This window comes from Hypanus sabinus, chromosome 26 (assembly GCF_030144855.1).
Source record: "Hypanus sabinus isolate sHypSab1 chromosome 26, sHypSab1.hap1, whole genome shotgun sequence".
In the NCBI taxonomy this organism is placed as follows: Eukaryota; Metazoa; Chordata; class Chondrichthyes; order Myliobatiformes; family Dasyatidae; genus Hypanus; species Hypanus sabinus.
The window spans coordinates 997,838-1,010,323 of NC_082731.1; positions in this window are offsets into that span (position 1 = coordinate 997,838).

The window sequence follows — 12,486 nt, forward strand, 5'->3', positions numbered from 1 at the left end:
GGAGTGTACAGTTCAATTTTGCCTAAAAGTAGTATGTGCTAACATGAAGTAAACGTCATTATTATACTCACAATATGATTTAGAGTAGTCTGCAATGAATTATATGAATGTACTACCAAAGGTTTAGAAGTTACCTTCAGTAACATCACATTATCTACTCATTGTAACATTACAGTTTGCTGAAGTAAACCAAGTCAATGGCTGTTCCAGTGTAAATGGTACCTGTAAAGTTACTGAATTCAGCTTGCGTTAAAGTATTCCATGGCACTGAGCACTCTACATGCAATATCCATACTGTTCCGATTCACCCTGTGTAGTTATTAACACAACCTTATCACAAAATGCTTTGAATAGAAACCAATGCATTCAACTCAATGGAGTGTACAGTTCAACTTTGCCTAAAAGTAGTATGTGCTAACATGATGTAAACCTCATTATTATACTCACAATATGATTTAGAGTGGTCCGCAATCAATTATTTGAATCTACTACCTAAGGTTTAGAAGTTACCTTCAGTAACATCACATTATCTACTCATTGTTACATTACAGTTTGCAGAAGTAAACCAAGTCAATGGCGGTTCCAGTGTAAATGGGACCTGTTAAGTTACTGTATTCAGCTTGCGTTAAAGTATTCCATGGCACTGAGCACTCTACATGCAATATCCATACTGTTCCAATTCACCCTGTGTAGTTATGTACACAACCTTATCACAAAATGCTTTGAATAGAAAGCAGTGCATTCAACTCAATGGAGTGTACAGTTCAATTTTGCCTAAAAGTAGTAAGTGCTAACATGATGTAAACCTCATTATTATACTCAGAATATGATTTAGTGTAGTCTGCAATCAATTATATGAATGTACTACCTAAGGTTTAGAAGTTACCTTCAGTAACATCATATTATCTACTCAGTGTAACATTAAAGTTTGCAGAAGAAAACAAAGTCAATGGCTGTTCCAGTGTAAGTGGTACCTGTTAAGTTACTGAATTCAGCTTGCATTAAAGTATTCCATGGCACTGAGCACTTTTAATGCAATATCCATGCTGTTCCAAATCACCATGTGTAGTTATGAACACAACCTTATCACAAAATGATTTGAATAGAAAGCAGTGCATTCAACTCAATGGAGCGTACAGTTCAATTTTGCCTAAAAGTAGTATGTGCTAACATGATGTAAACCTCATTATTATACTCACAACATGATGTAGAGTAGTCTGCAATCAATTAGATGAATATACTCCCAAAGGGTTAGAAGTTACTTTCAGTAACATCACATTATCTACTCAGTGTAACATTACAGTTTGCTGAAGTAAACTAAGTCAATGGCTGGTCCACCATAAATGATACCTGGTAGTTTACTGAATTCAGCTTGCATTGGAGTATTCCATGGCACTGAGCACTCTACATGCAATATCGATAGAGTTCCAATTCACCACGTGTAGTTATGAACACAACCTTATCCAAAATGCTTTGAATAGAAAGCAGTGCATTGAACTCAATGGAGTATACAGTTCAATTTTGCCTAAAAGTAGTAAGTGCTAATATGATGTAAACCTCATTATTATACTCAGAATATGATTTAGAGTAGTCTGCAATCAATTATATGAATGTACTACCTAAGGTTTAGAAGTTACCTTCAGTAACATGATATTATCTACTTATTGTAACATTAGAGTTTGTTGAAGTAAACAAAGTCAATGGCTGTTTCAGTGTAAATGGTACCTGTTAAGTTACTGAATTCAGCTTGCATTAAAGTATTCCATGGCACTGAGCACTCTACATGCAATATTCATACCGTTCCAAATAACCCTGTGTAGTTATGAACACAACCTTATCACAAAATGCTTTGAATAGAAAGCAGTGCATTCAACTCAATGGAGTGTACAGTTCAACTTTGCCTAAAAGTAGTATGTGCTAACATGATGTAAACATTATTATACTCACAGTATGATTTAGAGTAGTCTGCAATGAATTATATGAATGTACTACCTAAGGTTTAGAAGTTTCCTTCTGTAACATCACATTATCTACTCATTGTAACATTACAGTTTGCTGAAGTAAACAAAGTCAATGGCTGTTCCAGTGTAAATGGTACCTGTTAAGTTACTGAATTCAGCTTGCATTAAAGTATTCCATGGCACTGAGCACTCTACATGCAATATCCATACAGTTCCAATTCACCCTGTGCAGTTATGTACACAACCTTATCACAAAATGCTTTGAATTGAATGTCAAGCTTTCAACACAATGTAGTGTACAGTTCAATTTTGTTTAAAAGTGGTATGTGCTAACATGATGTAAACCTTATTATTATACTCAGAATATGATTTAGAACAGTCTGCAATCAATTATATGAATGTACTACCTAAGGTTTAGAAGTTACCTTCAGTAACATCACATTATCTACTCATTGTAACATTACAGTTTGCTGAAGTAAACCAAGTCAATGGCTGTTCCAGTGTAAATGGTACCTGTAAAGTTACTGAATTCAGCTTGCATTAAAGTATTCCATGGCACTGAGCACTCTACATGCAATATCCATACTGTTCCAATTCACCCTGTGTAGTTATTAACACAACCTTAACACAAAATGCTTTGAATAGAAACCAGTGCATTCAACTCAATGGAGTGTACAGTTCAACTTTGCCTAAAAGTAGTATGTGCTAACATGATGTAAACCTCATTATTATACTCACAATATGATTTAGAGTAGTCTGCAATGAATTATATGAATCTACTACCTAAGGTTTAGAAGTTACCTTCAGTAACATCACATTATCTACTCATTGTAACATTACAGTTTGCTGAAGTAAACCAAGTCAATGGCGGTTCCAGTGTAAATGGTACCTGTTAAGTTACTGAATACAGCTTGCGTTAAAGTATTCCATGGCACTGATCACTCTACATGCAATATCCATACTGTTCCAATTCACCCTGTGTAGTTAAGAACACAACCTTATCACAAAATGCTTTGAATAGAAAGCAGTGCATTCAACTCAATGGAGTGTACAGTTCAATTTTGCCTAAAAGTAGTAAGTGCTAACATGATGTAAACCTCATTATTATACTCAGAATATGATTTTCTTTAGTCTGCAATCAATTATATGAATGTACTACCTAAGGTTTAGAAGTTACCTTCAGTAACATCACATTATCTACTTATTGTAACATTACAGTTTGCTGAAGTAAACCAAGTGAATGGCTGTTTCAGTGTAAATGGTACCTGTTAAGTTACTGAATTCAGCTTGCATTAAAGTATTCCATGGCACTGAGCACTCTAACATGCAATATTCATACTGTTCCAAATCACCCTGTGTAGTTATGAACACAACATTATCAAAAAATGCTTTGAATAGAAAGCAGTGCATTCAACTCAATGGAGTGTACAGTTCAACTTTGCCTAAAGGTAGTATGTGCTAACATGATGTAAACCTCATTATTATACTCACAATATGATTTAGAGTAGTCTGCAATGAATTATATGAATGTACTACCAAAGGTTTAGAAGTTACCTTCAGTAACATCACATTATCTACTCATTGTAACATTACAGTTTGCTGAAGTAAACCGTCAATGGCTGTTCCAGTGTAAATGGTACCTGTAAAGTTACTGAATTCAGCTTGCGTTAAAGTATTCCATGGCACTGAGCACTCTACATGCAATATCCATACTGTTCCGATTCACCCTGTGTAGTTATTAACACAACCTTATCACAAAATGCTTTGAATAGAAACCAGTGCATTCAACTCAATGGAGTGTACAGTTCAACTTTGCCTAAAAGTAGTATGTGCAAACATGATGTAAACCTCATTATTATACTCACAATATGATTTAGAGTGGTCCGCAATCAATTATTTGAATCTACTACCTAAGGTTTAGAAGTTACCTTCAGTAACATCACATTATCTACTCATTGTTACATTACAGTTTGCAGAAGTAAACCAAGTCAATGGCGGTTCCAGTGTAAATGGGACCTGTTAAGTTACTGTATTCAGCTTGCGTTAAGGTATTCCATGGCACTGAGCACTCTACATGCAATATCCATACTGTTCCAATTCACCCTGTGTAGTTATGTACACAACCTTATCACAAAATGCTTTGAATAGAAAGCAGTGCATTCAACTCAATGGAGTGTACAGTTCAATTTTGCCTAAAAGTAGTAAGTGCTAACATGATGTAAACCTCATTATTATACTCAGAATATGATTTAGTGTAGTCTGCAATCAATTATATGAATGTACTACCTATGGTTTAGAAGTTACCTTCAGTAACATCATATTATCTACTCAGTGTAACATTAAAGTTTGCAGAAGAAAACAAAGTCAATGGCTGTTCCAGTGTAAGTGGTACCTGTTAAGTTACTGAATTCAGCTTGCATTAAAGTATTCCATGGCACTGAGCACTTTTAATGCAATATCCATGCTGTTCCAAATCACCATGTGTAGTTATGAACACAACCTTATCACAAAATGATTTGAATAGAAAGCAGTGCATTCAACTCAATGGAGCGTACAGTTCAATTTTGCCTAAAAGTAGTATGTGCTAACATGATGTAAACCTCATTATTATACTCACAACATGATGTAGAGTAGTCTGCAATCAATTAGATGAATATACTCCCAAAGGGTTAGAAGTTACTTTCAGTAACATCACATTATCTACTCAGTGTAACATTACAGTTTGCTGAAGTAAACTAAGTCAATGGCTGGTCCACCATAAATGATACCTGGTAGTTTACTGAATTCAGCTTACATTGGAGTATTCCATGGCACTGAGCACTCTACATGCAATATCGATAGAGTTCCAATTCACCACGTGTAGTTATGAACACAACCTTATCCAAAATGCTTTGAATAGAAAGCAGTGCATTGAACTCAATGGAGTATACAGTTCAACTTTGCCTAAAAGTAGTATGTGCTAACATGATGTAAACCTCATTATTATACTCACAATATGATTTAGAGTAGTCTGCAATGAATTATATGAATCTACTACCTAAGGTTTAGAAGTTACCTTCAGTAACATCACATTATCTACTCATTGTAACATTACAGTTTGCTGAAGTAAACCAAGTCAATGGCGGTTCCAGTGTAAATGGTACCTGTTAAGTTACTGAATACAGCTTGCGTTAAAGTATTCCATGGCACTGATCACTCTACATGCAATATCCATACTGTTCCAATTCACCCTGTGTAGTTAAGAACACAACCTTATCACAAAATGCTTTGAATAGAAAGCAGTGCATTCAACTCAATGGAGTGTACAGTTCAATTTTCCCTAAAAGTAGTAAGTGCTAACATGATGTAAACCTCATTATTATACTCAGAATATGATTTTCTTTAGTCTGCAATCAATTATATGAATGTACTACCTAAGGTTTAGAAGTTACCTTCAGTAACATCACATTATCTACTTATTGTAACATTACAGTTTGCTGAAGTAAACCAAGTGAATGGCTGTTTCAGTGTAAATGGTACCTGTTAAGTTACTGAATTCAGCTTGCATTAAAGTATTCCATGGCACTGAGCACTCTACATGCAATATTCATACTGTTCCAAATCACCCTGTGTAGTTATGAACACAACATTATCAAAAAATGCTTTGAATAGAAAGCAGTGCATTCAACTCAATGGAGTGTACAGTTCAACTTTGCCAAAAGGTAGTATGTGCTAACATGATGTAAACCTCATTATTATACTCACAATATGATTTAGAGTAGTCTGCAATGAATTATATGAATGTACTACCAAAGGTTTAGAAGTTACCTTCAGTAACATCACATTATCTACTCATTGTAACATTACAGTTTGCTGAAGTAAACCAAGTCAATGGCTGTTCCAGTGTAAATGGTACCTGTAAAGTTACTGAATTCAGCTTGCGTTAAAGTATTCCATGGCACTGAGCACTCTACATGCAATATCCATACTGTTCCGATTCACCCTGTGTAGTTATTAACACAACCTTATCACAAAATGCTTTGAATAGAAACCAGTGCATTCAACTCAATGGAGTGTACAGTTCAACTTTGCCTAAAAGTAGTATGTGCTAACATGATGTAAACCTCATTATTATACTCACAATATGATTTAGAGTGGTCCGCAATCAATTATTTGAATCTACTACCTAAGGTTTAGAAGTTACCTTCAGTAACATCACATTATCTACTCATTGTTACATTACAGTTTGCAGAAGTAAACCAAGTCAATGGCGGTTCCAGTGTAAATGGGACCTGTTAAGTTACTGTATTCAGCTTGCGTTAAAGTATTCCATGGCACTGAGCACTCTACATGCAATATCCATACTGTTCCAATTCACCCTGTGTAGTTATGTACACAACCTTATCACAAAATGCTTTGAATAGAAAGCAGTGCATTCAACTCAATGGAGTGTACAGTTCAATTTTGCCTAAAAGTAGTAAGTGCTAACATGATGTAAACCTCATTATTATACTCAGAATATGATTTAGTGTAGTCTGCAATCAATTATATGAATGTACTACCTAAGGTTTAGAAGTTACCTTCAGTAACATCATATTATCTACTCAGTGTAACATTAAAGTTTGCAGAAGAAAACAAAGTCAATGGCTGTTCCAGTGTAAGTGGTACCTGTTAAGTTACTGAATTCAGCTTGCATTAAAGTATTCCATGGCACTGAGCACTTTTAATGCAATATCCATGCTGTTCCAAATCACCATGTGTAGTTATGAACACAACCTTATCACAAAATGATTTGAATAGAAAGCAGTGCATTCAACACAATGGAGCGTACAGTTCAATTTTGCCTAAAAGTAGTATGTGCTAACATGATGTAAACCTCATTATTATACTCACAACATGATGTAGAGTAGTCTGCAATCAATTAGATGAATATACTCCCAAAGGGTTAGAAGTTACTTTCAGTAACATCACATTATCTACTCAGTGTAACATTACAGTTTGCTGAAGTAAACTAAGTCAATGGCTGGTCCACCATAAATGATACCTGGTAGTTTACTGAATTCAGCTTGCATTGGAGTATTCCATGGCACTGAGCACTCTACATGCAATATCGATAGAGTTCCAATTCACCACGTGTAGTTATGAACACAACCTTATCCAAAATGCTTTGAATAGAAAGCAGTGCATTGAACTCAATGGAGTATACAGTTCAATTTTGCCTAAAAGTAGTAAGTGCTAATATGATGTAAACCTCATTATTATACTCAGAATATGATTTAGAGTAGTCTGCAATCAATTATATGAATGTACTACCTAAGGTTTAGAAGTTACCTTCAGTAACATGATATTATCTACTTATTGTAACATTAGAGTTTGTTGAAGTAAACAAAGTCAATGGCTGTTTCAGTGTAAATGGTACCTGTTAAGTTACTGAATTCAGCTTGCATTAAAGTATTCCATGGCACTGAGCACTCTACATGCAATATTCATACCGTTCCAAATAACCCTGTGTAGTTATGAACACAACCTTATCACAAAATGCTTTGAATAGAAAGCAGTGCATTCAACTCAATGGAGTGTACAGTTCAACTTTGCCTAAAAGTAGTATGTGCTAACATGATGTAAACATTATTATACTCACAGTATGATTTAGAGTAGTCTGCAATGAATTATATGAATGTACTACCTAAGGTTTAGAAGTTTCCTTCTGTAACATCACATTATCTACTCATTGTAACATTACAGTTTGCTGAAGTAAACAAAGTCAATGGCTGTTCCAGTGTAAATGGTACCTGTTAAGTTACTGAATTCAGCTTGCATTAAAGTATTCCATGGCACTGAGCACTCTACATGCAATATCCATACAGTTCCAATTCACCCTGTGCAGTTATGTACACAACCTTATCACAAAATGCTTTGAATTGAATGTCAAGCTTTCAACACAATGTAGTGTACAGTTCAATTTTGTTTAAAAGTGGTATGTGCTAACATGATGTAAACCTTATTATTATACTCAGAATATGATTTAGAACAGTCTGCAATCAATTATATGAATGTACTACCTAAGGTTTAGAAGTTACCTTCAGTAACATCACATTATCTACTCATTGTAACATTACAGTTTGCTGAAGTAAACCAAGTCAATGGCTGTTCCAGTGTAAATGGTACCTGTAAAGTTACTGAATTCAGCTTGCATTAAAGTATTCCATGGCACTGAGCACTCTACATGCAATATCCATACTGTTCCAATTCACCCTGTGTAGTTATTAACACAACCTTAACACAAAATGCTTTGAATAGAAACCAGTGCATTCAACTCAATGGAGTGTACAGTTCAACTTTGCCTAAAAGTAGTATGTGCTAACATGATGTAAACCTCATTATTATACTCACAATATGATTTAGAGTAGTCTGCAATGAATTATATGAATCTACTACCTAAGGTTTAGAAGTTACCTTCAGTAACATCATATTATCTACTCAGTGTAACATTAAAGTTTGCAGAAGAAAACAAAGTCAATGGCTGTTCCAGTGTAAATGGTACCTGTTAAGTCACTGAATTCAGCTTGCGTTAAAGTATTCCATGGCACTGAGCACTCTACATGCAATATCCATACTGTTCCAATTCACCCTGTGTAGTTATGAACACAACCTTATCACAAAATGCTTTCAATAGAAAGCAGTGCATTCAACTCAATGGAGTGTACAGTTCAATTTTGCCTAAAAGTAGTATGTGCTAACATGAAGTAAACCTCATTATTATAATCACAATATGATTTAGAGTAGTCTGCAATGAATTATATGAATGTACTACCAAAGGTTTAGAAGTTACCTTCAGTAACATCACATTATCTACTTATTGTAACATTACAGTTTGTTGAAGTAAACAAAGTCAATGGCTGTTTCAGTGTAAATGGTACCTGTTAAGTTACTGAATTCAGCTTGCTTTAAAGTATTCCATGGCACTGAGCACTCTACATGCAATATTCATACTGTTCCAAATCACCCTGTGTAGTTATGAACACAACCTTATCACAAAATGCTTTGAATAGAAAGCAGTGCATTCAACTCAATGGAGTGTACAGTTCAACTTTGCCTAAAAGTAGTATGTGCTAACATGATGTAAACCTCATTATTATACTCACAGTATGATTTAGAGTAGTCTGCAATGAATTATATGAATGTACTACCTAAGGTTTAGAAGTTTCCTTCTGTAACATCACATTATCTACTCATTGTAACATTACAGTTTGCTGAAGTAAACAAAGTCAATGGCTGTTCCAGTGTAAATGGTACCTGTTAAGTTACTGAATTCAGCTTGCATTAAAGTATTCCATGGCACTGAGCACTCTACATGCAATATCCATACAGTTCCAATTCACCCTGTGCAGTTATGTACACAACCTTATCACAAAATGCTTTGAATTGAATGTCAAGCTTTCAACACAATGTAGTGTACAGTTCAATTTTGTTTAAAAGTGGTATGTGCTAACATGATGTAAACCTTATTATTATACTCAGAATATGATTTAGAACAGTCTGCAATCAATTATATGAATGTACTACCTAAGGTTTAGAAGTTACCTTCAGTAACATCACATTATCTACTCATTGTAACATTACAGTTTGCTGAAGTAAACCAAGTCAATGGCTGTTCCAGTGTAAATGGTACCTGTAAAGTTACTGAATTCAGCTTGCATTAAAGTATTCCATGGCACTGAGCACTGTACATGCAATATCCATACTGTTCCAATTCACCCTGTGTAGTTATTAACACAACCTTAACACAAAATGCTTTGAATAGACACCAGTGCATTCAACTCAATGGAGTGTACAGTTCAACTTTGCCTAAAAGTAGTATGTGCTAACATGATGTAAACCTCATTATTATACTCACAATATGATTTAGAGTAGTCTGCAATGAATTATATGAATCTACTACCTAAGGTTTAGAAGTTACCTTCAGTAACATCACATTATCTACTCATTGTAACATTACAGTTTGCTGAAGTAAACCAAGTCAATGGCGGTTCCAGTGTAAATGGTACCTGTTAAGTTACTGAATACAGCTTGCGTTAAAGTATTCCATGGCACTGATCACTCTACATGCAATATCCATACTGTTCCAATTCACCCTGTGTAGTTAAGAACACAACCTTATCACAAAATGCTTTGAATAGAAAGCAGTGCATTCAACTCAATGGAGTGTACAGTTCAATTTTGCCTAAAAGTAGTAAGTGCTAACATGATGTAAACCTCATTATTATACTCAGAATATGATTTTCTTTAGTCTGCAATCAATTATATGAATGTACTACCTAAGGTTTAGAAGTTACCTTCAGTAACATCACATTATCTACTTATTGTAACATTACAGTTTGCTGAAGTAAACCAAGTGAATGGCTGTTTCAGTGTAAATGGTACCTGTTAAGTTACTGAATTCAGCTTGCATTAAAGTATTCCATGGCACTGAGCACTCTACATGCAATATTCATACTGTTCCAAATCACCCTGTGTAGTTATGAACACAACATTATCAAAAAATGCTTTGAATAGAAAGCAGTGCATTCAACTCAATGGAGTGTACAGTTCAACTTTGCCTAAAGGTAGTATGTGCTAACATGATGTAAACCTCATTATTATACTCACAATATGTTTTAGAGTAGTCTGCAATGAATTATATGAATGTACCACCTAAGGATTAGAAGTTACCTTCAGTAACATCACATTATCTACTAATTGTAACATTACAGTTTGCTGAAGTAAACCAAGTCAATGGCGGTTCCAGTGTAAATGGTACCTGTTAAGTTACTGAATTCAGCTTGCGTTAAAGTATTCCATGGCACTGAGCACTCTACATGCAATATCCATACTGTTCCAATTCACCCTGTGTAGTTATGAACACAACCTTATCACAAAATGCTTTGAATAGAAAGCAGTGCATTCAACTCAATGGAGTGTACAGTTCAATTTTGCCTAAAAGTAGTAAGTGCTAACATGATGTAAACCTCATTATTATAATCAGAATATGATTTAGTGTAGTCTGCAATCAATTATATGAATGTACTACCTAAGGTTTAGAAGTTACCTTCAGTAACATCACATTATCTACTTATTGTAACATTACAGTTTGCTGAAGTAAACAAAGTCAATGGCTGTTCCAGTGTAAATGGTACCTGTTAAGTTACTGAATTCAGCTTGCTTTAAAGTATTCCATGGCACTGAGCACTCTACATGCAATATTCATACTGTTCCAAATCACCCTGTGTAGTTATGAACACAACCTTATCACAAAATGCTTTGAATAGAAAGCAGTGCATTCAACTCAATGGAGTGTACAGTTCAACTTTGCCTAAAAGTAGTATGTGCTAACATGATGTAAACCTCATTATTATACTCACAGTATGATTTAGAGTAGTCTGCAATGAATTATATGAATGTACTACCTAAGGTTTAGAAGTTTCCTTCTGTAACATCACATTATCTACTCATTGTAACATTACAGTTTGCTGAAGTAAACAAAGTCAATGGCTGTTCCAGTGTAAATGGTACCTGTTAAGTTACTGAATTCAGCTTGCATTAAAGTATTCCATGGCACTGAGCACTCTACATGCAATATCCATACAGTTCCATTTCACCCTGTGCAGTTATGTACACAACCTTATCACAAAATGCTTTGAATTGAATGTCAAGCTTTCAACACAATGTAGTGTACAGTTCAATTTTGTTTAAAAGTGGTATGTGCTAACATGATGTAAACCTTATTATTATACTCAGAATATGATTTAGAACAGTCTGCAATCAATTATATGAATGTACTACCTAAGGTTTAGAAGTTACCTTCAGTAACATCACATTATCTACTCATTGTAACATTACAGTTTGCTGAAGTAAACCAAGTCAATGGCTGTTCCAGTGTAAATGGTACCTGTAAAGTTACTGAATTCAGCTTGCATTAAAGTATTCCATGGCACTGAGCACTCTACATGCAATATCCATACTGTTCCAATTCACCCTGTGTAGTTATTAACACAACCTTAACACAAAATGCTTTGAATAGAAACCAGTGCATTCAACTCAATGGAGTGTACAGTTCAACTTTGCCTAAAAGTAGTATGTGCTAACATGATGTAAACCTCATTATTATACTCACAATATGATTTAGAGTAGTCTGCAATGAATTATATGAATCTACTACCTAAGGTTTAGAAGTTACCTTCAGTAACATCACATTATCTACTCATTGTAACATTACAGTTTGCTGAAGTAAACCAAGTCAATGGCGGTTCCAGTGTAAATGGTACCTGTTAAGTTACTGAATACAGCTTGCGTTAAAGTATTCCATGGCACTGATCACTCTACATGCAATATCCATACTGTTCCAATTCACCCTGTGTAGTTAAGAACACAACCTTATCACAAAATGCTTTGAATAGAAAGCAGTGCATTCAACTCAATGGAGTGTACAGTTCAATTTTGCCTAAAAGTAGTAAGTGCTAACATGATGTAAACCTCATTATTATACTCAGAATATGATTTTCTTTAG